The sequence below is a fragment of the Salmo trutta genome, chromosome 7 (genome assembly GCF_901001165.1).
Source record: "Salmo trutta chromosome 7, fSalTru1.1, whole genome shotgun sequence".
Classification (NCBI taxonomy): domain Eukaryota; kingdom Metazoa; phylum Chordata; class Actinopteri; order Salmoniformes; family Salmonidae; genus Salmo; species Salmo trutta.
This window is the reverse complement of record NC_042963.1, coordinates 24,858,747-24,885,044: the sequence shown is the minus strand read 5'-3', so window position 1 is coordinate 24,885,044 and position 26,298 is coordinate 24,858,747.

Here is a 26,298-nt window from a genome sequence, read left to right as displayed (position 1 = left end):
ATTATTTTCACGGCCAGATAAAAAACGTACCCAATTAAATCTGATTATTACTCCTGCCCAGAAACTAGAATATGCATATAATTATTAGCTTTGAATAGAAAACACTCCAAAGTTTCTAAAACTGTTTGAATGGTGTCTGTGAGTATAACAGAACTCATTTGGCAGGCCAAAACCTGAGAAGATTCCAAACAGGAAGCGTCCTCTCTGACCATTTCTTGGCCTTCTTGATCATCTCTATCCAAAACAGGGGATCTCTGCTGTAACGTGACATTTTCTAACGCTCCCATAGGCTCTCAGAAGGCGCCAGAACGTTGAATGATGACTTAGCAGGCCATGGCTGAAAAACAGTGGCACATTTGTTAAGTGGTCGATCTGAGAACAATGAGACTGGTGCGCGCGTGCACGAGATGACTCCATGTTTTCATTTTCAGTCGTTGAATGAAAACAACGACTCCCGGTCGGAATATTATCGCATTTTTTACGAGAAAAATCGCACAAAAATTGATTTTAAACAGCGTTTGACATGCTTCGAAGTACGGTAATGGAATATTTTGAATTTTTTTGTCACGAAACGCGCCGGGCGCGTCACCCTTCGTTACCCTTCAGATAGTTCTTCTGACGAAGAACAGCAAAGGTAATCCAATTTTTCTTATAGTAAATCTGAGTTTGGTGAGTACCAAACTTGGTGGGTGTCAAAATAGCTAGCCCGTGGTGGCGAGCTATCTACTCAGAATATTGCAAAATGTGCTGTATCTATAATTCTTAAAATAATTGTTGTGTTTTTTGTGAACGTTTATTGTGAGTACTTTAGTAAATTCACCGGAAGTGTTCGGTGGGAATGCTAGTTCTGAACATCACTTGCTAATGTAAAAAGCTGGTTTTTGATATAAATATGAACTTGATTTAACAAAACATGCATGTATTGTATAACATAATGTCCTAGGAGTGTCATCTGATGAAGATCATCAAAGGTTAGCGCTGCATTTAGCTGTGGTTTTGTTTTTTGTGACATTATATGCTAGCTTGAAAAATGGGTGTTTGATTATTTCTGGCTGGGTACTCTGCTGACATAATTTAATGTTTTGCTTTCGCTGTAAAGCCTTTTTGAAATCGGACAGTGTGGTTAGATAAAGGAGAGTCTTGTCTCTAATGAGATATGGCCCCCAAAACATGCCCCCTGAAGGCTATCATCCTCGCCATTATAAACCAATATAATGGTTCCCATGATCTGACAAGATATCTTAGAAAAGAGAAAGTTGCTGCCCAATATGCGAAGAGCATGACACCCTTGCCCGAGCTCTCCTACAATCCCGGTAGATGTGAACCACAAGTACTGGACAACAACGGGGTCACACTTCTAGGGAAACCAGCTGGCGAAATGCCATAGGCTCTAAGGTGTGACAATGGAAAATAATCTACCCGGTTACAAGATGGGGTTAGGTACATTAACTTGAAAAAACCCTGGGCAGACTGCAGGCACGAATAGTGGCTGGTAGAGTACAGTCCACACATACACTTAGGGACGCCAAGGGAAGTAGTAAAGCAAAAGATGGAGAAATATTATATCTCTATGATTGGTTATTTGGAAAGGGCACAAGGGCTGTTGTAGCTGCAACTTCACTCGGTGATGGTTTGGAGTGGATTTGCGAATATAATCAATGGAGTTTGATCCTTGAACAAAATAAAAATATTGGAGCAAGTTGGCTATAAATGTAATTTTGTAGGTTTTTGAGTGTCTACTTAGCAGGGAGTTCGAATATTATCAGAAAACTACAGACGGGTTATATAGATCGCTGAAAATGACTGTCCATAATTTCTTGTATTAGTCATACTTTCTTATATTAGTCATCTCAGGGATCCTACATGAGAACGTCACAGAGAAGTAATTTCCAGTTTTGCTAATCACTAAATAGTCAATAGACATCATAATAACAATACAAATGTTAAGTGGTGGAGGTGTCCTTAAAACCGATTAACCTCTCTGTCCAAAAGATCCTGCAAGGAGCATAGGGCCATGGAAAAACAGAGAGTGTATGAAGGAACAATCTGTATAGTCACACCACTCATCCATGTAAAAACGCTCCAACTGTAAAACAGAGAGACTGCATAAGGAGCTGGCACTCTTTTCCAAGAGTCGCGGGCCTGTCTCTTTCCTTACTTCATTTGCCAGGGTATAAGCCCTGCATGGCGATAGCTGCCAGGACTGGTCATAAGCAGGGTTGTAACTGCCGACCGGAAAATCACTGGTCATCGAGGGGCTCGAAGATGAGGAGGGAAACATATGGCATCACCCACACAGCAAATTGGCAGGTCTTAAAATCTCTGTGTTGAGGTAAAACATGTTATATCTGAGTGTTGATTCAAGTGGGATTGACACCAGTGGGATTGAAATTGACGCCACCTGCAGTGAATACATTTAGTGATATTTGAATCACAGTGGAATCAACACCGCGTGGTGTTGTTGTTACTCGACTGTGTTGAGTTAATTTCTGTTAACTCTCTGACTGAAAAATACATTGGAGGGGGCACATTATCATAAATCCCAGCATGCTTTGTCGCAGGTTGATTTTTAGAATAGTTTATTTTAATATCTATTTTTCTGCATGCAAAATGATTGATTAGTTGATCTAAGATAAATAACTAAAACATTTATAAACTAATACAATCTGTAAGTGTTTGGACGTGTTGCACCCATTGCTGTGGTAATGGGTTTAGGTAGTGTTGTTTGACAAGTTCTTTACCTTTCTGAATGCATATTGTGGGTAAGAAGAAAAGCCTCACTATGACTGGATTCCAATAGGCATAACAAATGACTTCAAAAGCCAGCATACTGTGACTTGCAGGTCTGATATGGCCCATGAGATAGGATTTTCTGATCACAATGATGGGGGAAAGCTAGGCCATAACTAAAGGCCTTATTAAATGTATAATGTATGGTCATAAAGGGTTTACTTTAAATTCACATTCACTTAGGCAGGCATTTGATGAATGCTTCAGGACTGAACATTTATGAATGCAACAACCATGTGTCTGTTACAAACATTTACTCGAAAGGCACCCTGAGAAATATGCAAAGAAGGCTTTACACCCTACAGTGTTAAAACAACACCCCCAAAAATACTGTAACACAACGTGTTTTTCATTAACATTGAGAAAGTGTAATAACTTCTAATAAAGTGTTAATTTAAGTCAGAATTTGCAACACCCATGGTCTGGGGGTGTTAGTTTATCAACACCTTAGTGTTAATTTAGCATAATTTCAGTGGGTCACATCATTTCTAAGAAAATTTTCAATTTAATACTGGGTGTTAAAACTGATCTCAAATTTGCTGTGCAATTTTTCCTGTGTGTGTCAGTTCTTCCCACCAAAACGGTGGGATGGGGTCTCCCACGATCTCATAGGTTCATCGCTTCTACTAGGCTGCAGCAAGTCAGTCTGGATGGATGCGGGAAGAGGGCTGTCTCTGGACAGAGGAGCCAGCTCCATGACGTAAGACGTCAGGCAATATAGGAAGAAATAAATAAGTACAAAATCCTGGGCGGCAGGACAGCGATGCAACTGGTATGTATTGGGCGTGCTCCATGAAGGAGAGTTGTCAAGATCAAAGATACTTTTGTATATATAGTGTATGTGGACACCCCTTCAAATTAGTGGATTAGGCTATTTCAGCCACACCCATTGCTGACAGGTGTATAAAATCGAGCACACAGCCAAGAGCTCAATGACTTTCAACGTGGCACCATCATAGGATGCCACCTTTCCGACATGTCTGTTCATCACATTTCTGCCCTGCTAAAGCTGCCCCGGTCAACTGTGCTGTTATTGTGAAGTGGAAACGTCTAGTAGCAACAACGTCTCAGGCCACACAAGCTCACAGAACGGGACCGCCGAGTGCTGAAGCGTGTGCTAAAAATTGTCTGTCCTCGGTTGCATAACTCACTACCAAGTTCCAAACTGCCTCTGGAAGCAAAGTCAGCAAAACAACTGTTCGTCGGTAGATTCATGAAATGGGTTTCCATGGCCGAGCAGCCGCACACAAGCCTATGATCACCATGATCAATGCCAAACGTGGTGTAAAGCTCACCGCCATTTGACTCTGGAGCAGTGGAAACGCGTTCTTTGGAGTGATGAATGATGCACAAATATGGGTTTGGCGGATGCCAGGAGAATGCTACCTGCCCAACTGTAAAGTTTGGTGGAGGAGGAATAATGGTCTGAGGCTGTTTCATGTTTGTGCTAGGCCCTTACAATACTGACTGATCTCTAGCTCAATGGAGAGTGTTCTCCATAACAGAGCCAAGTCGTATTTGCCATGTAGTGGAAAAAACGCAGTGAGCCCTGGAAACCTGTGCTCCCGTATAACTGGGGAGCGGAATGATTAGGGTTACCCTGCCATGTCATACAGAGTAAACAGCGCCCTCTGGCGGGAAAACCAGAACTGGCTTGACTGTGATAGCTAGCACATAGCAGTCAGAAGCAAAATGCCATCCTTACCCCCCTACGCAAACTAAATACAAGAGCTAAACTAGCAAAACTAGAAATAGCCAGACTGGTTAGCTACTGTAGCTGGTATTAGCCGTGAGGACTAGTAGCATGGCCTAGGTTTAACACAGGCCGGTACTCAATAAAACCTTACAACACTTGCAAGACTCGTTAGAGAGCTGTATGAGCATGTTAGTTTTCCATTGCATGGGCCATAATAACTCCGGGGGGAAGCATGGCTTAACCAGCTAATGCTTGGCTAGTTGATGCTTAGCCATGAGGCTTTTGGTGCTAGCTAGCTACTGTTCACCTACTTGGTTTATAGCCTAGCTAGCTAGTACGACGTTGTCGAAGACAACTGTTTGAATAGCATTGTTAATTTGCTCTTGAGAGTCTTATTTGACCATAGCACCATTAGGTGTAGCTGGTCAATTTAGCCAACAAAACAAGTGAATGTTGGGTGTACTAAGCTGTACTAAATGAGCGGGGGGGTGGGGGGTGGACTTTTCAGCATTGCTGCGAATTAGCCTTGACAGGCGTGAGCTAGCTCATTAGATGCCTCGTGGCTAAGCTATGCTGTAGATTGCATAGTGCTAGCCGAAGGGAATCGTGTGAGGGCAGTTTAACTTCGGGTTGGTATTCTCCCACGACCGCAGAGCTGTGAGGCTAGCCAGACGGTCTAGTTAACACTAAAACTGTCGGAGGCCAATGGCCACTGACCTTTGATGTTGTGAATCTGCCCCCCAAAATAGTTCCTTCCCTATTTATATTTAACATTGCTCAGTTGACAGAATGTTTACAGCTATTACTAACTTAAGGGGCCAAGACAAATGTCCCGTAGGGCGTTGGCACCTAGGTGTTAATGCGTCACTCTCCTCACTGAATGAATGTGGTCAATGGATGAATGGGTGATAGAAACCAGATAGAAACTGATAATTGTGCATGTGACTTCACAATTGAATTTGAAAGAACTGAATGATGAGGGTGTTTGGGTTTGAATGACCTGAATGATGAGGGTGAAGAGGATGATTGAATTTAGAACAATATTGTAATGAGAGAGCAGGCCCTACAGCTCACGCAAAGAGACAAATTGCCAGTGCACTCACCAGTTTTCTTTGTTTAAGTGACATGCGGATGTTGCTGCACATCAGTCGCTCATGCGCAAAGACAACAAAACAGTATGTGGGACATGTCTATGGATGAACTCAAAGCATTTATTGCACTCTTGTATGTCCAAGGGGCATACGGTGGAAAGAGCATGGATGTGGAGTCATTTTGGTACACTCTTAAAAAAAAAGGTGCTAAGTAGAACCAGCTGGTTCTTCGGTTTGTTCCCATAGCGAAACCCTTTTTGGTGCTGGGTAGAACCCTTTGCAGAGGGTTTTTATCTAGAACCCCCTATGTAGGTGCAACACGCTGGATACAAACTCAGGTCTTTCATGGAAGCAATCAACATCTTAGAACATTTGACCAAGTGGAAATTCCCTATTGGGCTGAGGGCAGACACTGGTTTTTGAAGTTTGCAGGCAGGGTTACCTCATCATGTAACCATGACTGACTCATGTCTGCTACATAGGGTTCTTCAAATAACCCCCTGTATATGGTTCTGTCTTCAACCCTCTATGAAGAGTTCTGCATAGAACACTTTATGAACTGTTCTGCCTAGAACCTTCTATGAAGGGTTCTACTGAGAACCATTTTATCTTTCACCGGCCTTATTAGCCTTAAGATTTGAAGTATTTATGATTACATATACTGTATAACAAGGCCTTTCGTTGAGGGCCTAGTTATATCTTATCACAATGGCGTTCAGGCCTGCAAGTCACATTATGCTAGCTTGCAAAGTGATGTGTAATTCCTATTTGAGTTAAGATATCCAACAAGAAGAATTGTTAATCACCCGCAACCTGTATTCAGAATGACTGCCAAGGCAGGGAAGGTTGGTTAACCTGTTGGGGATAGGGGGCAGTATTTGCACGGCCGGATAAAAAAACGTACCCGATTTAATCTGGTTACTACTCCTGCCCAGTAACTAAAAATGCATATAATTTGATTCGGATAGAAAACACCCTAAAGTTTCTAAAAGTGTTTGAATGGTGTCTGTGAGTATTACAGAACTCATTTGGCAGGCAAAAGCCTGAGAAGATTCCCAACAGGAAGCGCTCTCTGACTTTCTTGGCCTTCTTGATCATCTCTAACCAAAACAGGGGATCTCTGGCATAACGTGACATTTTCTAACGCTCCCATAGGCTCTCAGAAGGCGCCAGAACGATGAATGGTGGCTTTGCAGGCCATGGCTGAAAAACAGTAGCGCATTTGGATAATGGTCGATCTGAGGACAATGAGACTGAGGCGCGTGCACGAGGCGACACCATGTTTTTATTTTTTCGTCTTTGAACTAAAACAGGGTTTCCCGGTCGGAATATTATCGTTTTTTTACGAGAAAAATCGCATAAAAATTGATTTTAAACAGCGTTTGACATGCTTCGAAGTACGGTAATGGAATATTTTGAATTTTTTTGTCACGAAACGCGTCGGGCGCGTCACCCTTCTTTACCCTTCGGATAGTGTCTTGAATGCACGAACAAAACGCCGCTATTTGGATATAACTATGGATTATTTTGAACCAAACCAACATTTGTTATTGAAGTAGAAGACCTGGGAGTGCATTCTGACGAAGAACAGCAAAGGTAATCCAATTTTTCTTATAGTAAATCTTAGTTTGGTGAGTGACACACTTGGTGGGTGTCAAAATAGCTAGCCTGTGATGCCGGGCTATCTACTCAGAATATTGCAAAATGTGCTTTCACCGAAAAGCAATTTTAAAATCGGACATAGCGATTGCATAAAGGAGTTCTCTATCTATAATTCTTAAAATAATTATGTTTTTTGTGAACGTTTATCGTGAGTAATTTAGTAAATTCACCGGAAGTGTTCGGTGGGAATGCTAGTCACATGCTAGTCACATGCTAATATAAAAAGCTTTTGATATAAATTGGTTTTTGATATAAATATGAACTTGATTGAAAAAAACATGATTGAAAAAAAGCATGATTGAAAAAAAGCATGTATTGTGTAACATAATGTCCTAGGTGTGTCATCTGATGAAGATCATCAAAGGTTAGTGCTGCATTTAGCTGTGGTTTTGGTTTTTGTGACATTATATGCTAGCTTGAAAAATGGGTGTCTGATTATTTCTGGCTGGGTACTCTGCTGACATAATCTAATATTTTGCTTTCGTTGTAAAGACTTTTTGAAATCGGACAGTGTGGTTAGATTAACGAGTGTCTTGTCTTTAAAATGGTGTAAAATAGTCATATGTTTGAGAAATTGAAGTAATAGCATTTCTAAGGTATTTGAAAATCACAACACGGGATTCCACTGGCTGTTGAGTAGGTGGGACGCTTGCTAGCCCATAGAGGTTACTGAGACTACCACAATCATCTAAACTGGTACAACCATCTCAGTAACGGGTGCAAGAAATTAAATTACTAACAGATTGGAATAGTTTAGAAAACGGTATGTTAGTTATCTTTGTGTAGCGTAAAATGTATCAATCAATGTACATGCAAAAACACAGATATTAAAGTAAAACAAACAACTCAGAAAATCTCCCTGCAATAGAGCATGCTGGGAAGTATTATATATGGTTCTATGTAGAATCCTTCCTGCCTTCCAAATAATAATCAAAGAACACCTTCTTCCAAAAATGTTTTTTAGGATGTTAACAGTTCTAGGTAGAAGAACCCTTTGCCTCACAAAGAACCCTTGTCTTCCAAAAAAGGGTTATTCTGATCAAAATGGTTCTTGGTAGAACCGTGTCCCTCCACATGCTCTGCTCTCCCTGTTGCCGACGCACCACAGCTCCCACTCTGGAAAAAGAAGACACAGTGTCAATACGGCAAGGCCCATGAAAAATGTGTGCAGTGCAACCGATTTGTTTGTGGGGCTTGCTCACAAAAAGCCCCGAAGCTGTGTGCTGACTGTCGACCTGAAACATAAAGAGAAGACGAGATTGATTCATTTGTAAAGGCACAGGTGTAAGGGAACAATACAGTGTTTATACAATAAACAAATGACTGTCTTTATACCTTGTCATAGATATGTTTCCCCCAGAAATTGTAACACTACAAAAAGTGGAAAAGTCAATGTAGGAGGTGGGACTGTGTTAGAGCTGTCAAATCCACAAATGGCTCCCGACATTATAACTAAAGCAGACATTGCTGTCAAGCAGCTCCCGGCCTTATACCTAAAGCGAACATTTCCGTTGGCTGCACGGAGTTGCATTAAGAGAAATCCCATACAGACTTATCATACTTTTGAATACTGGAAAGTGAGATGTAATCTACATCTCGATTAGGCTGATAGAAATCTCATGATTTTGATTAATGAATTTCAATTTGAGGGTCATTATTTCTACATAGCCTACACTTTCTCATTCTGAACTTTTAACATGAATGCAATGGGTGTGGCTCCAACGCAGTTCCACCTCCGACACCGCCAAAACATCACCTATGTAGGTGTAGGCTAGTGCCGGTTAACGATTGATCTGATTGAATCTAGGCCTTAGCCTTGCAGCGTGGGCTAACCGAGTCTCAATAGCAAGCCGTGACGCTAGCTGCCAACTGAGACTCAGAAGTAAAAAAAGAATTTCAACACCAAACAAAAACATTCCGGTTAGTACTCCATCTCTTGACAGGGTCTGAAGACCTACGGTCGGCAGCGATATCCTTCACAGTTCACTTGTGAGCAGTTATTAAGAGTCTGTTGCCGGACCCGTGCATCAATCTAATTAACATAATACAAAAATCTCCATCAAAATGTGTTCGTTTTTTTGCATGGCCTGCAAAAAAAGTTGGCTGTTGAACCCCAATCTGTCTGTGCAAACTGGATATGAGGCTGTGTTCTTGTTGATTTTCTGCTTGTGTGTCAATTTGTTTTCATTTATGACTTGTCACCGGCTGCTCACCTGTGAATAAACGAAACACCTTTGCATCTGGTGGCTTTACCTCCTGCCGTGTCGATGCCCTTTAAGGCCACTGCTACACCAAGCAGTTCCTCTTCAATGATTGTAATGTAGTTCGTTTCATCCATAACCTCTGTTGTCTGTGGCTTGTTAAAACCTGTTAGGGCTAGGGGGCAGTATTTGCACGGCCGGATAAAAAAACGTACCCGATTTAATCTGGTTACTACTCCTGCCCAGTAACTAGAATATGCATATAATTATTGGCCTTGGATAGAAAACACCCTAAAGTTTCTAAAACTGTTTGAATGGTGTCTGTGAGTATAACAGAACTCATATGGCAGTCAAAACCCTGAGACAAATCCTGACAGGAAACTGAAATCTGATGTGTGGATATCACTTCAAACATTTGCCATTGAAACACACAGGGGCTTGCGATTCATTTAGCACTTCCTATGGCTTCCACTAGATGTCCCCAGTCTTTACAAAGTGTTTTGAGCCTCCTACCATCAAAATTGACTGAAAGAGAGGATGTTTACCTTGGTCACAGGAAATGGGCCATTACCATTGTGACGTCGGCGCCCATGGGTACTCTCCCTTTTCGAAATGTTTTGAAAGACAATGCAACCATCCCAATGGAATATTGTTGAAGCCCTGGTTGAAAAAGCCCCTAAAGATTTATGTTATCCAACGTTTGACATGTTTGAACGAACTTAAATATATATTTTTTGCTCATTCCTGACGACAAGTCAGACGCACACGGTACATTTTCACTAGCCTTCGGAGCGCGCTAACACTATTGGGACATAAATTATTAACTTTTTTGAACAAAACTACATTTGTTATGGACCTGGGATTCCTAGAAGTGCCTTCTGATAAAGATAATCAAAGGTAAGGTATTATTTACAATAGTATTTTTGATGGTTGATCGTTCCAAGATGGCTCAAAACATGTATAGCCAAGACTTTTTTTCCACGTCGTTTATTGCAAAGTGTGATTTCCCAGTAAAGTTGTTTTTAAATCTGGCAAAGCGATGGCATTCAAGACATGTTAATCTATAAGTCTTTGAATGACAATATTACATTTTAACAATGTTTTCGAATAGTAATTTTGTAAATTGTAGCGCTAATAAACCGGAAGCATTTGAGGCAAAAGATTTTCTGAACGTCATGCTCCGATGTAAAATGCTGTTTTTATATGTAAATATGAACTTTATCGAACACAAAATGCATGTGTTGTGTAACATGATGTCCTAGGAGTGTCATCTGATGAAGGTTGTCAAAGGTTAGTGCTGCATTTAGCTGTGTTTTGGGTATTTGTGATGCATGCTAGTTGCTTTGAAAATGGCTGTGTGATTATTTCTGGCTGGGTACTCTGCTGACATAATCTAATGTTTTGCTTTTGCTGTAAAGCCTTTTTGAAATCGGACAACGTGGTTCGATTCAGGAGAGGTGTATCTATAAAACGGTGTAAAATAGTCATATGTTTGAGAAATTGAAGTTATAGCATTTATGAGGTTTTGCATTTAGCGCGACGCAATTCCACTGGCTGTTGATTAGGGTGGGACGCAAGCGTTCCACTGGCCCAGAGAGGTTAATCCTATTCAGATAGTGATACAGCACAGTTATTTGGGCTTATATTTACCACATAGTGATACAGTAGTTTGGTTATAGAAGTAGAATTACTAGAATGGGTATTCCTCCCATTCAAGTCAATGGGTCGGCGGACATATGGGTGGGTCGGCGGTCATATTGAGTGTCCCCATGCCAGGAAGAAAAGGAAGGAAGTACAGCGTTCAGTTTTTCCATTCTAGTAATTATATTTCTAAGCTCATAGAAGCTCAAACAAAAACAATGGCAGGCAATGCCAATTTCCGATTAAACTTTCTCCGGGAACAGGACTACCCAATCAGGGAGACAGAGGGACTCTAGCAGGCACCAGGAGCAACCCTAAGGAGGATCAAAGTGGTAGTTGTGCCGAGTGGTAATCTTGATCTCTTTAGCCAGTACTCAATTTGGCACCTATTCTCCCTGTAATGCAAGAAATACATTTATGGGAGGCAAATTGCTGTGTTTAATAGTAAAATGTACAAAATTAAATCAAATTGTATTTGTCACATGCGCCGAATACAACAGGTGTAGACATTACAGTGAAATGCTCTTGACCAACATTGCAGTTTTAAGAAAAATGGATTTGTAAAAAAGAAAAGTAACAAATAATTAGAGAGCAGCAGTAAAATAACAATAGCGAGGCTATACACGGGGGGGTACTGTTTAGTCGAGGTAATTGAGGTAATATGTAGGTAGAGTTAAAGTGACTATGCATACACTACCATACAAAAGTTTGTGGTCACTTAGAAATGTCCTTGTTTTTGAAAGAAAAGCACATTTTTTGTCCATTAAAATAACATCAAATTAATCAGAAATACAGTGTAGACATTGTTGATGTTGTAAATTACGATTGTAGCTGGAAACAGCAGCTTGTTTACGAAATATCTACATAGGCGTACAGAGGCCCATTATCAGGCCAATTATCGGCATTCAATTGAAAACTACCCACATCAAAAAAGTCCCACTTCCTGGATGGATTTTCCTCCGTTTTTCTCCCTGCCATATCAGTTCTGTTATACTCACAGACATTGTTTTAACAGTTTTGGAAACTTTAGAGTGTTTTCTATCCAAATCGACCAATTATATGCATATCCTAGCTTCTGGGCCTGAGTAAAAGGCAGTTTACTTTGGGCATGCTTCTCATCCAGATGTCGAAACACTGCCCCCAAGCCATAAGAAGTTAACAACACTATCAACAAGGCAGGTCCTACAGGCCCGAGTTTTGTTGCACCTGGACTATTGTTCAGTCGTGTGGTCAGGTGCAACATAAAAGGACTTAGGAAAATTGCAATTTGCTTAGAACATGGCAGCACGGCTGGCCCTTGGATGTACAGAGAGAGCTAACATTAATAATAACATTAATAATATGCATGTCAATCTCTCATGGCTGAAAGTGGAGGAGAGATTGACTTCAGCACTACTTGTATTTGTGAGAGGTATTTACATGTTGAATGCACCGAGCTGTCTGTTGGAACTACTGGCACACACCTCGGACACCCATGCATACCCCACAAGACATGCTACCAGGGGTTTCTTCACAGTCCCCATGTCCAGAACAGACTATGGGAGATGCACAGTACTACATAGAGCCATGACTACCTGGAACTCTATTCAACATCAAGTACTCATGCAAGCAGTAAAATCTGATAAAAAAAAGACACTTTATGGAACAGCGGAGACTGTGAAGCAACACAAACGTAGACACATGTATACAAACACACAATAACATACGCACATGTACACATGAATTTTGCGTTATAGATGTGGTAGTAGAGTAAAGGCCTGAGGGCACACACTTAATATATTTTGCTGGACCCCAGGAAGAGTAGGGGATCCATAATAAATACAAATACAAATAATATGTTATACCAGCTGACATAACCTGTCATAATATGGTCAAAGCACTGTCACGACTCATATATTTACACCTGTTGTGACATATATTGCTTTACTTTATGTCTGGTTATGGTTATTCCAATGTATTTTTCCCTGCCAAGAAGATTCCTTTCATTTGAAAGTTTGTTTCTTAAGTACTTTGTTGTTGTTGTAGTTAATTCTTTACAGTCATGTTTTCTTTTTCATCACATTTTAAATAACTTGCAGAAAATACACTTTATGACACTGTCAAGAAGAATTATGGCCCTCCTGTGTCACTTTACTTGGACTTAGAAAATACACTTCATGACACCGTCAAGAAGCCTTTTGACCATCAGAATCATATAAGCCAGATAGGCAAATCATGTTATGACAAGATATGACATGGTTATGACTGTCATAACATGTTATGACACTGGGTGTCAAGATAAGTGTTAAAGGAAATTGTGTGTCCCAAGCTGTACTTACTAATGACACCATTACAGATGATACACCCAACTCTCTATCCATCCTGAGCCAATATCCCCCCTCACCTAATGGACTGTCACATACAAACACACAAAGGTCTGTGTGCATCTCTTATTAGTGACAGCTCTCTGCTTTCCAGTGGAGAATGTTGTTTCGCTGTCAAGACATCTCTCTTCTCCTGGCTTATGTTTGTGAAGACAGCTCCAATTAAATGGAACAGCCAATGACACATATCAAAACCATATGATGAAAACCGGCAGAGATATTGCTAAACTCAAGACTAAATATTTCATTTCTGCCTGTTATGTGAAAAAGTGCAGATATCCTAGCAGTTGAAAGAGACAAAAACTCATGAGCTAAGATGTATTATTTGTATACATATGGAAATGATACCAGGTACAGTTGAAGTCGGAAGTTTACATACACTTAGGTTGGAGTCATTAAAATGAGTTTTTCAACCACTCCACAAATTTCTTGTTAATAAACTATAGTTTTGGCAAGTTGGTTAGGACGTCTACTTTGTGCACGACACAAGTCATTTTTCCAACAATTGTTTACAGACAGATTATTTCACTTATAATTCACTGTATCACAATTCCAGTGGGTCAGAAGTTTACATACACTAAGTTGACTGTGCCTTGAAACAGCTTGGAAAATTCCAGAAAAGGATGTCATGGCTTTAGAAGCTTCTGATAGGCTACTTGACATCATTTGAGTCAATTGGAGGTGTACCTGTGGATGTATTTCAAGGACTACCTTCAAACTCAGTGCCTCTTTGCTTGACATCATGGGGAAAAAAAAGAAATCAGCCAAGACCTCAGAAAAAAACTTGTAGACCTCCACAAGTCTGGTTTATCCTTGGGAGCAATTTCCAAATGCATGAAGGTACCACGTTCATCTGTACAAACAATAGTACGCAAGTATAAAACACCATGGGACCACGCAGCCATCATACCGCTCAGGAAGGAGATACGTTCTGTCTCCTAGAGATGAACGTACTTTGATGCGAAAAGTGCAAATCAATCCCAGAACAACAGCAAAACACCTTGTGAAGATACTGGAGGAAACAGGTACAAACATATCTATATCCACAGTAAAACAAGTCCTATATCGACATAACCTGAAAGGCCGCTCAGCAAGGAAGAAGCCACTGCCCCAATACCGCCATAAAAAAGCCAGACTACGGTTTGCAACTGCACATGAGGACATAGATTGTACTTTTTGGAGAAATGTCTGATGAAACAAAAATAGAACTGTTTGGTCATAATGACCATCGTTATGTTTGGAGGAAAAAGGGGGAAGCTTGCAAGCCGAAGAACACCATCCCAACCGTGAAGCAGTTGTGGGGTGGTTTGCTGGAGGAGGGACTGGTGCACTTCACAAAATAGATGGCTTCATGAGGGAGGAAAATTATGTGGATATATTGAAGCAACATCTCAAGACATCAGTCAGGAAGTTAAAGCTTGGTTGCAAATTGGTCTTCCAAATGGACAATGACCCCAAGCAGACTTCCAAAGTTGTGGAAAAATGGCTTAAGTACAACAAAGTCAAGGTATTGGAATGGCCATCACAAAGCCCTGACCTAAATCCTAAGGAAAGTTGTGGGCAGAACTGAAAAAGCCTGTGCGAGCAAGGAGGCCTACAAACCTGACTCAGTTACACCATTCAGGAGGAATGGGCCAAAATTCACCCAACTTATTTTGGGAAGCATGTGGAAGGCTACCCGAAACATTTGACCCAAGTTAAGCAATTTAAAGGCAATGCTACTAAATACTAATTGAGTGTATGTACACTTCTGACCCACTGATGAAAGAAATAAAAGCTGAAATAAATAATTCTCTCTACTATTATTCTGACATTCCACATTCTTAAAATGAGGCGGTGATCCTAACTGACCTAAGACAGGGAATTTTTACTCTGATTAAATGTCAGGTATTGTGAAAAACTGAGTTTAAATGTATTTGGCTAAGGTGTATGTAAATTTCCGACTTCAACTGTGTGTGGTGGGGCATAGACTTTATTTGCATATGAATTAATTGATCAAGTATGGTGAAATTGACTCTTGTTTGGTGGCTCTAGAATACATCACTAGTAGCCAATATTGGAATGTTGCTCTGCACATTTTATTTCAGCACATCAATACACAGTCAAACCCACCTGTTTCCACCAATCAACAGTAAATACATATTTGACTGCAAGCTTTTCAGTTTCAGTTCTCAGTTCAGTTAAATGAATAACTCCCTCAGGGCAACACAATAAGGGAGTAATTGAAACAGGAAACAAAAAAGAAAAAAATCACAATATGAAAATCCAATCCATTTTTTAATCAAAACCAAATTATTAATGCAAGGAGAGTAATTGGAGCATGCACTTTGAACACTAGGGGTGGCTGGGTGGATCAAAACCCTGATCACTTATGAAATACCTCCTAATAAATCTCCTAGCCTGGCTCCTTGTGGGAAAGAGAGGAGCTAGGGCATAAATGTGTAATTTGCCTGCAAACTGATTTGCAATTCATGGAAAAATAAAATGCCTCTCCCAAGATACGCATAATGAAAGCTTAGAAAGTTAGCAGCCCTGCATGCTTGGAAGAAATCAAACACGGTAAATGCCTTCTATGGGCTTCTTGGAAACACGGGCCACTGCAGGCAGGCAAGGTCTAGTAAACATAGTAAAACTTCACTCAAAGTAGCTTCAGTTTGTTAAAAAGAAAAAAGGCTATTGCTACCTCTTTGCAATAAGGAATGGAGACCAAAAGGTCAAGAGAAGTTTAAAGTGTTTTAATACCAAGGATACAGTCAGCTGAGTTCATACATTTAGAAAGCTCACAACACATTTTATTCTCTTCCTTTGTAGGCGTCACTTCCCCAGCTATACATTTTATGACCCCAATGAGTTCCCTCATTTCCCCTGTGGAATTTCCATGGTCCTCTCTTGTTTAGCCAGATGTCAGAATCACACCCGGTCCTTCTGTTCTGGGCTTCTGTTCTGGGCCTGACCCTGCTCTCTGATCCTAGGCAATTTCCTCTTATCTGATTAGGCTAACCTTTCTAAATTAGCATACACACAGTTTCATGGCTTAAACTTCTTTAACACTCACATTAATCATTCACTAAACAGGATACAAACACACTACAGTTTAATTTGAAACATGTTACATTTTGACAGAATCCAAGTTATAACATGAAATACCATAAAGGAGCCACGAGCTAGGATTTATACCATGTTACAATGAATGTTATCACCTGTGTGTAATGCTTACAAATGCATCTGTAGCTTTAAAAATTCATAAGACACTGTTACAATGATACATGAGCTGTAATGAATTCTTATAACAAGTTGTATGCACTGTGGGTTGATGGTTCTGCGGTAGTGTATTCATAATACATAAACAGGTGGCTCATAAAAAAGGTTAACATATTTTTTCTGATTATACTTCATCTGTTGAATTAAGGTGCAAAGAACTCAGGGTGGGTACTATGAATTTTAGCAGGTACTACAGTCTATGCTTAATGTGTTTGACAATCAGTGAAACGTAACCACCCAGACAGAAATAATATTCTGGCCTTATATAGGCTTTGACTTCTTCATTTACTCACAAACAGCGCAGAAGAGAAAGGCAAAAAATAATATGAGTGGAGGTTATGCAAATAATTCTGCAGATATTCAGGTCTGAATAATGCATTTCATAATTGGAAATAGAACAGAAACACAGGCAGGGCATATTGTGTTTATTCATTTGACTGATGGATTTATCCAAAGGCAATGGTGGAGTGCATCAAATCTACAGCCATTAGGCATTGCTAATACACAGTATACCCTGCCACCCTAATGTTATTTCCATATTGTAAATAATGCTATGCTACAGATTAGGATTCATGCTATACAATATTATAGGGTCACACAGGTCACATGTAACAACAATATCATGAGATGTATTGCTTTTTGGCTCCTTTATAAAAAACATACACCCTGGAAAAATACAGTACAAACAACATTATGAGACCAAAGTATGTTGTTCATTTTGCTTGTGACTAAGTACAGCATATAAGTGTTGCTAATACATTGTAAATGTAGATAGTATAGGATTAACATTGGGACAGATGACACAATCTGACACAATGACAACGCATTCAGAAATAACATAATACATAAATTACCAAAATGCTTTTTAGTTGCCATCAACAGGGTACACGGATCTGTTCATGCTGGATCAAGTGGAGGCAGCACTAAGAGATTGCTTTTGCTGCACTGGGAAAAATAAATATGATGCCCTATTTGTCTGTAAACAGTGATAGCAGATTGAAATGTATTGTATAAGGCATATCAGCGTTTACCCAAATAATTTATGACCGTCTGTCTGTGCACAAAACGATAGCACCGGTCATTTCGTTGGAAATACAGAGACTGGCAAACCTTGACACCATTTGCAATAAGATAAGGTGAATAGAAACTGACATTGACGATTGATTTACTCATAATAGGAGGTCCCTGTGTGTAGTCCAACTATAGTTGGATGAGAAAACAGCATATGAAAATGTGCAGCTGCTGAAACCACATGGATCAATAAACTGGGGGAGTAGTGGTGGAATAGATTGGTGGTTGCTTTGCCAATAGGGCCTTTGGGTTTGTTGGAGTTGTATATTGACTGTGGTGAGGTATTGTGCAGGTTCACTCTACAACTTCCCTCATAGGTATATGGCTGTATGTACAGTATATAGATCTGAAGACCCAATGGTTCTACTCTACTCTGATAAGTCCCTAGTCAAACTGTAATCTTAAGTTTAAACATACTCAAGGGCAGCTGCACTGCTTATTATGTCTGCAAAATAAGGTGTGTAAACTTTCTGACCTACTCACAAAATTAATGAACCTTTACAAATGTAATACTGTTGTGGCCCTCAAGGATTGGGAACTGTGTAGCATATGATTTGACCCCTAGACATTTCTGCATAATAGCAAGCAGTATGGAGATAAGGTCAGATAAAATTGATTCACTGTGTCACAAATACTCCCTCTCCGGCCTCTAGGCTGCTGATTATCCCGCACACCTGTCACCATCATCTCGTGCACCTGTGCCTCATGACACTCACCTGGACTCCATCACCTCCTTGATTATCTTCCTTATATCTGTCACTCCCCTTAGTTCTTTCCTCATGTGTTATTGGCTCTGCTTTCATGTCGGTGCGTTGTTTGAGTTTCGTGTTCAGTGTTTCTTTTATTTATTAAAACACTCAGTCGGGAAGCAAGTTCAGGTCTGTCCCTGAACTTGCTTCCCGACTCTCAGCCCACTCGTTACATTTGAACAGATTTTCCCCCCAGAAAAGTGAGGCGAGTGAGCGAGCGAAAAAAATAAATAAATTATAATACATTAAGTAGATAAGGAATAACAGTACATTGCCACATTGTCCTAGGCACTTGTGCAGGCTCTAGGCCTAATGTGAGCTTCAATAGTTCTATTTTTCTTAAAAAGAATGCAGATGTTGTTATAACCATGAGAAATGATACACAGTGGGAAGATTAACTTGACAGTTTCTTTATTCCTGATTTAAAAAACAATTATCTGATCAAAATCAAGAAAAGCTTCAGAAGACACCATAACTAATGTTGGCCATGTGCAGTTGATCACCTACTGGGTGTCAACAAACAATGGCGATTCAACATCGTCTGGAAATGAAAATAACGGCCAATGTTCTGTGGTCAGAGGCAATAGCACTATCACCTGCTGCTTTTTGCTGTTTAACAGCACGGTCTGTTTTGTCCTTCATTTGTTTTTTATTCTGGTCTCTAGGCTGTTCATTTCTTTTTAAGATTTATTCGAGCTCTCGTAATGAACTGCTTTCCTTCATGCTTACACACTGGGCACATTGGCCTGACATGTTGGAATTGTTATTTGAGCCTCACCACCTCTTCTCCCTCAAGACATCCACAATGGACACACACATCTGGGAATGACTCTGTGATTGCTGAGTAATACTGCTTGTCCACTTGCATTCCACAGGTTAGCCCCTTGAAAGCAACTATCTGCTCATCCCGAATGCGTTGGACTGCTTTTTGCTCTTCTTTAGACAGCTTGCTTTTGGCATACAAGCACCTTGGTTTCTTACATTCAACACAGTTCATGGTCGCTCTCACCTTTGCACTGACCATGGCAGCACTCCTCTTTACATATTTTATATTTGGTATCAGAGACGGCCTATCCTTTCAGTGGTGTCCAAGCTGTACAGATCATCACATTTCTGGTACTCATTTCGGTCTGATGTCAATGTTGGATCAGGCACAACCTTAATTTCTTAACCTGATATGGATAGGGGGCAGTATTTTCACGGCCGGATGAAAAAACGTAGCCGATATAAACTGGTTACTACTCTTGCCCAGAAACGAGAATATGCATATTATGAGTAGAGTTCGATAGAAAACACTCTAAAGTTTCTAAAACTGTTTAAATGGTGTTTGTGTATAACAGAACTCATATGGCAGGCAAAAACCTGAGAAAAAGTCAACCAGGAAGTGGAGGATCTGAGAATTGTAGTTCTTCTTTCTAGTCCCTTTCGAAACTAGAGTATCTGTGGGGTTACGTTGCACTTTCTAAGGCTTCCATTGGCTTCCATTGCATTCAGAAAGTGGTTTGAGCCTTCTCCCGTCACTGGGCAGAGTATAGGAGCTCAGTTACTGAGTGGTCTGCCTGGCAACAAAGGGATTGGATATGCGCGGTCCAGCGAGCTCGCTGTTTTTTTCTTTTTCTCATTGAATGAATATGCTATTGCCCGGTTGGAATATTATCGCAATTTTACGTTAAAAATACCATCAAAATAGATTTTAACCAGCATTTGACATGCTTCTAAGTACGGTAATTGAACATTTTTACTTTTTGTGTCTCGAATTGCGCTCGCGCGTTAGCCTTTGGATAGTGACCTGAATGCACCAACATAACGAAGGTATTTGGACATAACTGTGGATTATTTCAAACAAAAACAACATTTCTTGTGGAAGTAGCAGTCCTGGGAGTGCATTCTGATGAAGATCAGCAAAGGTAAGAGCATATTTCTAATACTAATTCTAAGTTTAGGTTGCCCCGAACTTGGCGGGTGTCTGTATAGCTTTCTGTGATGGCAAGCTATGTACTCAGAATATTGAAAAATGTGCTTTCTCCGTAAAGCTATTTTAAAATCTGACAACGGTTGCATAAAGGAGTTCTGTATCTATAATTCTTAAAATAATTGTTATGTATTTTGTCAACGTTTATGATGAGTATTTTTGTAAATTCACCGGATGTTTTTGGTGGGAATACATTTTCTGAACAACACACGCCAATGTAAAATGCTGTTTTTTTATATAAATATGAACTTTATCGAACAAAACATACATGTATTGTGTAACAATGTCCTAGCTGTGTCATCTGATGAAGATCGTCAAAGGTTAGTGCTTCATTTAGCTGTGGATTTGGTTTTTGTGACATTATATGCTAGCTTGAAAAATGGGTGTCTGATTTCTGGCTGGGTACTCTCCTGACATAATCTAATGTTTTGCTTTCGTTGTAAAGCCTTTTTGAAATCGGACAATGTGGTTAACCTCTCTGGGCTAGGTGGGACGCTTGCAATAAATGTGCAGTTCAGGTATTAACCTGTTGATCTAGGGGGCTGTATTTGCACGGCCAGATAAAAAATGTACCCGATTTAATCTGGTTACTACTCCTGCCCAGTAACTAGAATATGCATATAATTGTTTGATTTGGATAGAAAACACCCTAAAGTTTCTAAAACTGTTTGAATGGTGTCTGAGTATAACAGAACTCATTTGGCAGGCCAAAACCTGAGAAGATTCCAAACAGGAAGCGCTCTCTCTGACCATTTCATGGCCTTCTTGATCATCTCTAACCAAAACAGGGGATCTCTGGCATGACGTGACATTTTCTAACGCTCCCATAGGCTCTCAGAAGGTGCCAGAAAGCTGAATGGTGGCTTTGCAGGCCCTGGCTGAAAAACATTAGCACATTTTGTAAGTGGTCGATCTGAGAACAATGAGACTGGAGTCGCGTGCCATGTTTACTTTCTCTCTCTTTGAACGAAAACAACCACTCCCGGTCAGAATATTATTGCTTTTTTAAGAGAAAAATGGCTTAAAAATTGATTTTAAACAGTTGTTGACATGCTTCGAAGTACGGTAAAGGAACATTTAGGATTTTTTTGTCACGGAACGCGTCGGGCGCGTGACCCTTATTTACCCTTCGGATAGTGTCATGAACGCACAAACACAACGGCGCTATTTGGATATAACTATGGATTATTTGGGACCAAACCAACATTTGTTATTGAAGTAGAAGTCCTGGGAGTGCATTCTGACGAAGAACACCAAAGGTAATCAAACTTTTCTAATAGTAAATCGGAGTTTGGTGAGTACCGAACTTGGTTGGTGTCAAAATAGCTAGCCCTGTCACGGTTGTCGTCGGTGAAGGAGGACCAAAACGCAGCAGGTACGTGCAGGCTCATCTTGACGTTTATTTATATTCAAAATGAACATACAAAAATAACAAAAAAACGAAACCACGAACAACAAAACAGTCTGACTAGGCACAAGGCTAAGCACAGAACAATCACCCACGAATCACAAACACACCCCAATATATGGGACTCTCAATCAAAGGCAAAGAGAAAACACCTGCCTTCAATTGAGAGTCCCAACCCCAATTAATCACCCATAGACATGCACTCACTAGATTCCACATAGACATACATAAACCTAGACCATAAACCAAAACCCCGGAAATAGTAAATCAAACACCCTTTAAACAAACACACCACCCTGAACCACATAAAACAAATACCCTCTGCCACGTCCTGACCAAACTACAAAACTAATTAACCCTTATACTGGCCAGGACGTGACAGTACCCCCCCACCTTAAAGGTGCTAACCCCGGAAGCACCTTTAAAACAAAAAACAAAAACAACACAACAACCCCAAACAACAAAACAAAAATTCCCCTCTACTAAAGGGAGGGAAGGGAGGGTGGCTGCCGTCAACGACGGCACTGTGCTACACCCCCCCTCCCCAACCCACCTATATCAGGAGGTGGCTCCGGTTCTGGCCGTTCCGGGCAGCCGGGCCACTCTGGCAGCTCGGGGCAGTCTGGCCAGTCTGGCCGTTCCGGGCAGTCGGGCCACTCTGGCAGCTCGGGGCAGTCTGGGCAGTCTGGCAGCTCGGGGCAGTCTGGGCAGTCTGGCAGCTCGGGGCAGTCTGGGCAGTCTGGCAGCTCGGGGCAGTCTGGGCAGTCTGGCAGCTCGGGGCAGTCTGGGCAGTCTGGCAGCTCGGGGCAGTCTGGGCAGTCCGGCAGCTCGGGGCAGTCTGGGCAGTCCGGCAGTTCAGCGCAGTCTGGCCACTCCGGCAGTTCAGCGCAGTCTGGCCACTCCGGCAGTTCAGCGCAGTCTGGCCACTCCGGCAGTTCAGCGCAGTCTGGCCACTCCGGCAGTTCAGCGCAGTCTGGCCACTCCGGCAGTTCAGCGCAGTCTGGCCACTCCGGCAGTTCAGTGCAGTCTGGCCACTCCGGCGACTGTTGACTGGCGGGCAGCTCCGACGACTGTTGACTGGCGGGCAGCTCCGACGACTGTTGACTGGCGGGCAGCTCCAACGACTGTTGACTGGCGGGCAGCTCCGACGACTGTTGACTGGCGGGCAGCTCCGACGACTGTTGACTGGAGCTTGGCGGGCAGCTCCGACGACTGTTGACTGGCGAGCAGCTCCGACGACTGTTGACTGGCGGGCAGCTCTGACGACTGTTGACTGGCGATGCTGGGTTTACGCACTTAAACAAACACACCACCCTGAACCACATAAAACAAATACCCTCTGCCACGTCCTGACCAAACTACAATACTAATCAACCCTTATACTGGCCAGGACGTGACAAGCCCTGTGATGCCGGGCTATCTACTTAGAATATTGCAAAATGTGCTTTCACCGAAAAGCTATTTTAAAATGGTGGCCAACTACAAGAAACGTCTGACCTCTGTGATTGCCAACAAGGGTTTTGCCACCAAGTACTAAGTCATGTTTTGCAGAGGGATCAAATACTTATTTCCTTCATTAAAATGCAAATCATTTTATAACATTTTTTACATTAATTTTTCTGGATTTTTTTATGTTATTCTGTCTCTCACTGTTCAAATAAACATACTAATAAAATTATAGACTGATAATTTCTTTGTAAGTGGGAAAACGTACAAAATCAGCAGGGGATCAAATACCTTTTTCCCCCACTGTACGTAGATTGGATGGGCTGTTTACAGATGGGCTGCTCAGATAGCTGATGCTTAAAGTTAGCGAGGGAGATATAAGTCTCCAACTTCAGCAATTTTTTGCAATTCGTTCCAGTCATTTGCAGCAGAGAACTGGAAGGAAGGTGGCCAAACTAGGTGTTGGCTTTGGGGATGACCAGTGAGATATACCTGCTGGAGCACGTGCTACGGGTGGGTGTTGTTATGGTGACCAGTGAGCGGAGATAAGGCGGAGCTTTACCTAGCAAAGACTTATAGATGACCTGGAGCCAGTGGGTCTGGCGATGAATATGTAGCGAGTGCCAGCCAACAAGAGCATACAGGTTGCAGTGGTGGGTAGTATATGGGGTTTTGGTGACAAAATGGATGGCACTGTGATAGACTGCATCCAGTTTGCTGAGTAGAGTGTTGGAGGCTATTTTGTAAGTGACATAGCCAAAGTTGATGATCGGTAGGATAGTCAGTTTTACGAGGGTATGTTTGGCAGCGTGAGTGAAGGAGGCTGTGTTGCGAAATTGTAAGCTGACTCTAGATTTAATTTTGGATTGTAGATGTTAAATATGAGTCTGGAAAGAGAGTTTACAGTCTAGCCAGACACGTAGAATATGTGGACAACTACAAATACCTAAGTCAGAGTCGTCCAGAGCAGTGATGCTAGTCGGCCGTGAGGGTGCGGGCAGCGATCGGTTGAAGAGCATGCATTTAGTTTTACTAGCGTTTAAGAGCAGTTGAAGGCCATGGAATGAGTGTTGTATGGCATTGAAGCTCGTTTGGAGGTTTGTTACCACAGTGTCCAAAGAAGGGCCAGATGTATACAGAATGGTGTCATCTGCGTAGTGATGGATCAGGGAATCACCCGCACCAAGAGCGACATTGTTGATATATACAGAGAAAAGAGTTGGCCCTAGAATTGAACCATGTGGTACCCCCATCGAGACTGTCAGAGGTCCGAACAACAGGCCCTCCGATTTGACACACTGAACTCAATCTGAGAAGCAGTTGGTGAACCAGGCGAGGCAGTCATTTGTGAAAATAAGGCTGTTGAGTCTACCGATAAGAATACGGTGATTGACAGAGTCGAAAGCCTTGGCAAGGTCGATGAAGACGGCTGCAGAGTACTGTCTTTTATCGATGGAGGTTATGATATCGTTTAGTGCCTTGAGCATGGCTGAGATGCAACCGTGACCAGCACAGAAGCTGGATTGCACAGCGGAGAAGGTACGGTGGGATTCGAAATTGTTTGTGATCTGTCTGTTAACTTGGCTTTCGAATACTTTAGAAATGCAGGGCAGGATGGATACAGGTCTGTAACAGTTTGGGTCTAGGGTGTCACCCCCTTTGAAGAAGCAGCTTTCCAATCATTAGGTATCTCGGATGATACGAAAGAGAGGTTGAACAGACTGGTAATAGAGGTTGCAACAATGGCAGATACTTTTAGATTGAGAGGGTCCAGATTGTCTAGCCCAGCTGATTTGTAGGGGTCCAGGTTTTGCAGCCCTTTCAGAACATCTGCTATCTGGATGTGGGTGAATGAGAAGCTGGGGAGGCTTGGGCAAGTAGCTGCGGGGGTGTAGAGCTGTTGGCCGGAGTTGGGGTTGCCAGGAGGAAAGCGTGGCCAGCCTTAGAGAAATGCTTATTGAAATTCTTGATTATCGTGGATTTATCGGTGGTGACAGTGTGACAGCCTCAGTGCAGTGGGCAGGTGGGAGGAGGTGCTCTTATTCTCCATGGACTTTACAGTGTCTCAAAACATTTTGGAGCTAGAGCTACTGGACGCAAATTACTGTTTGAAAAAGCTAGCCTTAGCTTTCCTAACTGACTGCCTGTGTATATTGGTTCCTGACTTCCCTGAAAATGTGCATATCGCGGGGACTATTCGATGCTAGTGCAGTCCACCACAGAATGTTTTTGTGCTGGTCAGGTCTGGAGTGAACCAAGGGCTATATCTGGTCTTAGTTCAACTTATTTTAAAAGGGGCATGCTTATTTAAGATGGTGAGTAAATTATTTTTAAAGATCAACCAGGCATCCTCTACTGACGGGATGAGGTCAATATCCTTCCAGGATACCCGGGCCAGGTCGATTAGAAAGGCCTGCTCACAGAAGTGTTTTAGGGAGCGTTTGACAGTGATGAGGGGTGGTCGTTTGACCGCGGACCCATAGCGGATGTAGGCAAAGAGGCAGTGATCGCTGAGATCCTGATTGAAAACAGCAGAGGTGTATTTGGAGGGCAAGTTGGTCAGGATAATATCTATGAGGGTGCCCATGTTTATGGATTTAGGGTTGTACCTGGTGGGTTCCTTGATCATTTGTGTGAGATTGAGGGCATCTAGCTTAGATTGTAGGACTGTCGGGGTGCAATAAAGCTGATAATCTGGTCAACACTCCCAAGGCCGTGAAAAAGGTGAAAAATCTGCTTTGTATCGGAGAATGTCAGGCCATCTGTTTGTGAGTTGAAGCTGAAGCACAGCTGGGTCATGCAGCAAGACAATGATCCAAAACCCCCAATCAAGTCTACGTGAAAATGGCAACACATTTTAAGTTTTGGAATGGCCTAGTCAAAAGTTCAGACCTTATTTCAATTGTGATATTGTGGCAGGACTTGAAAAGAGCAGTTCATGCTTGAA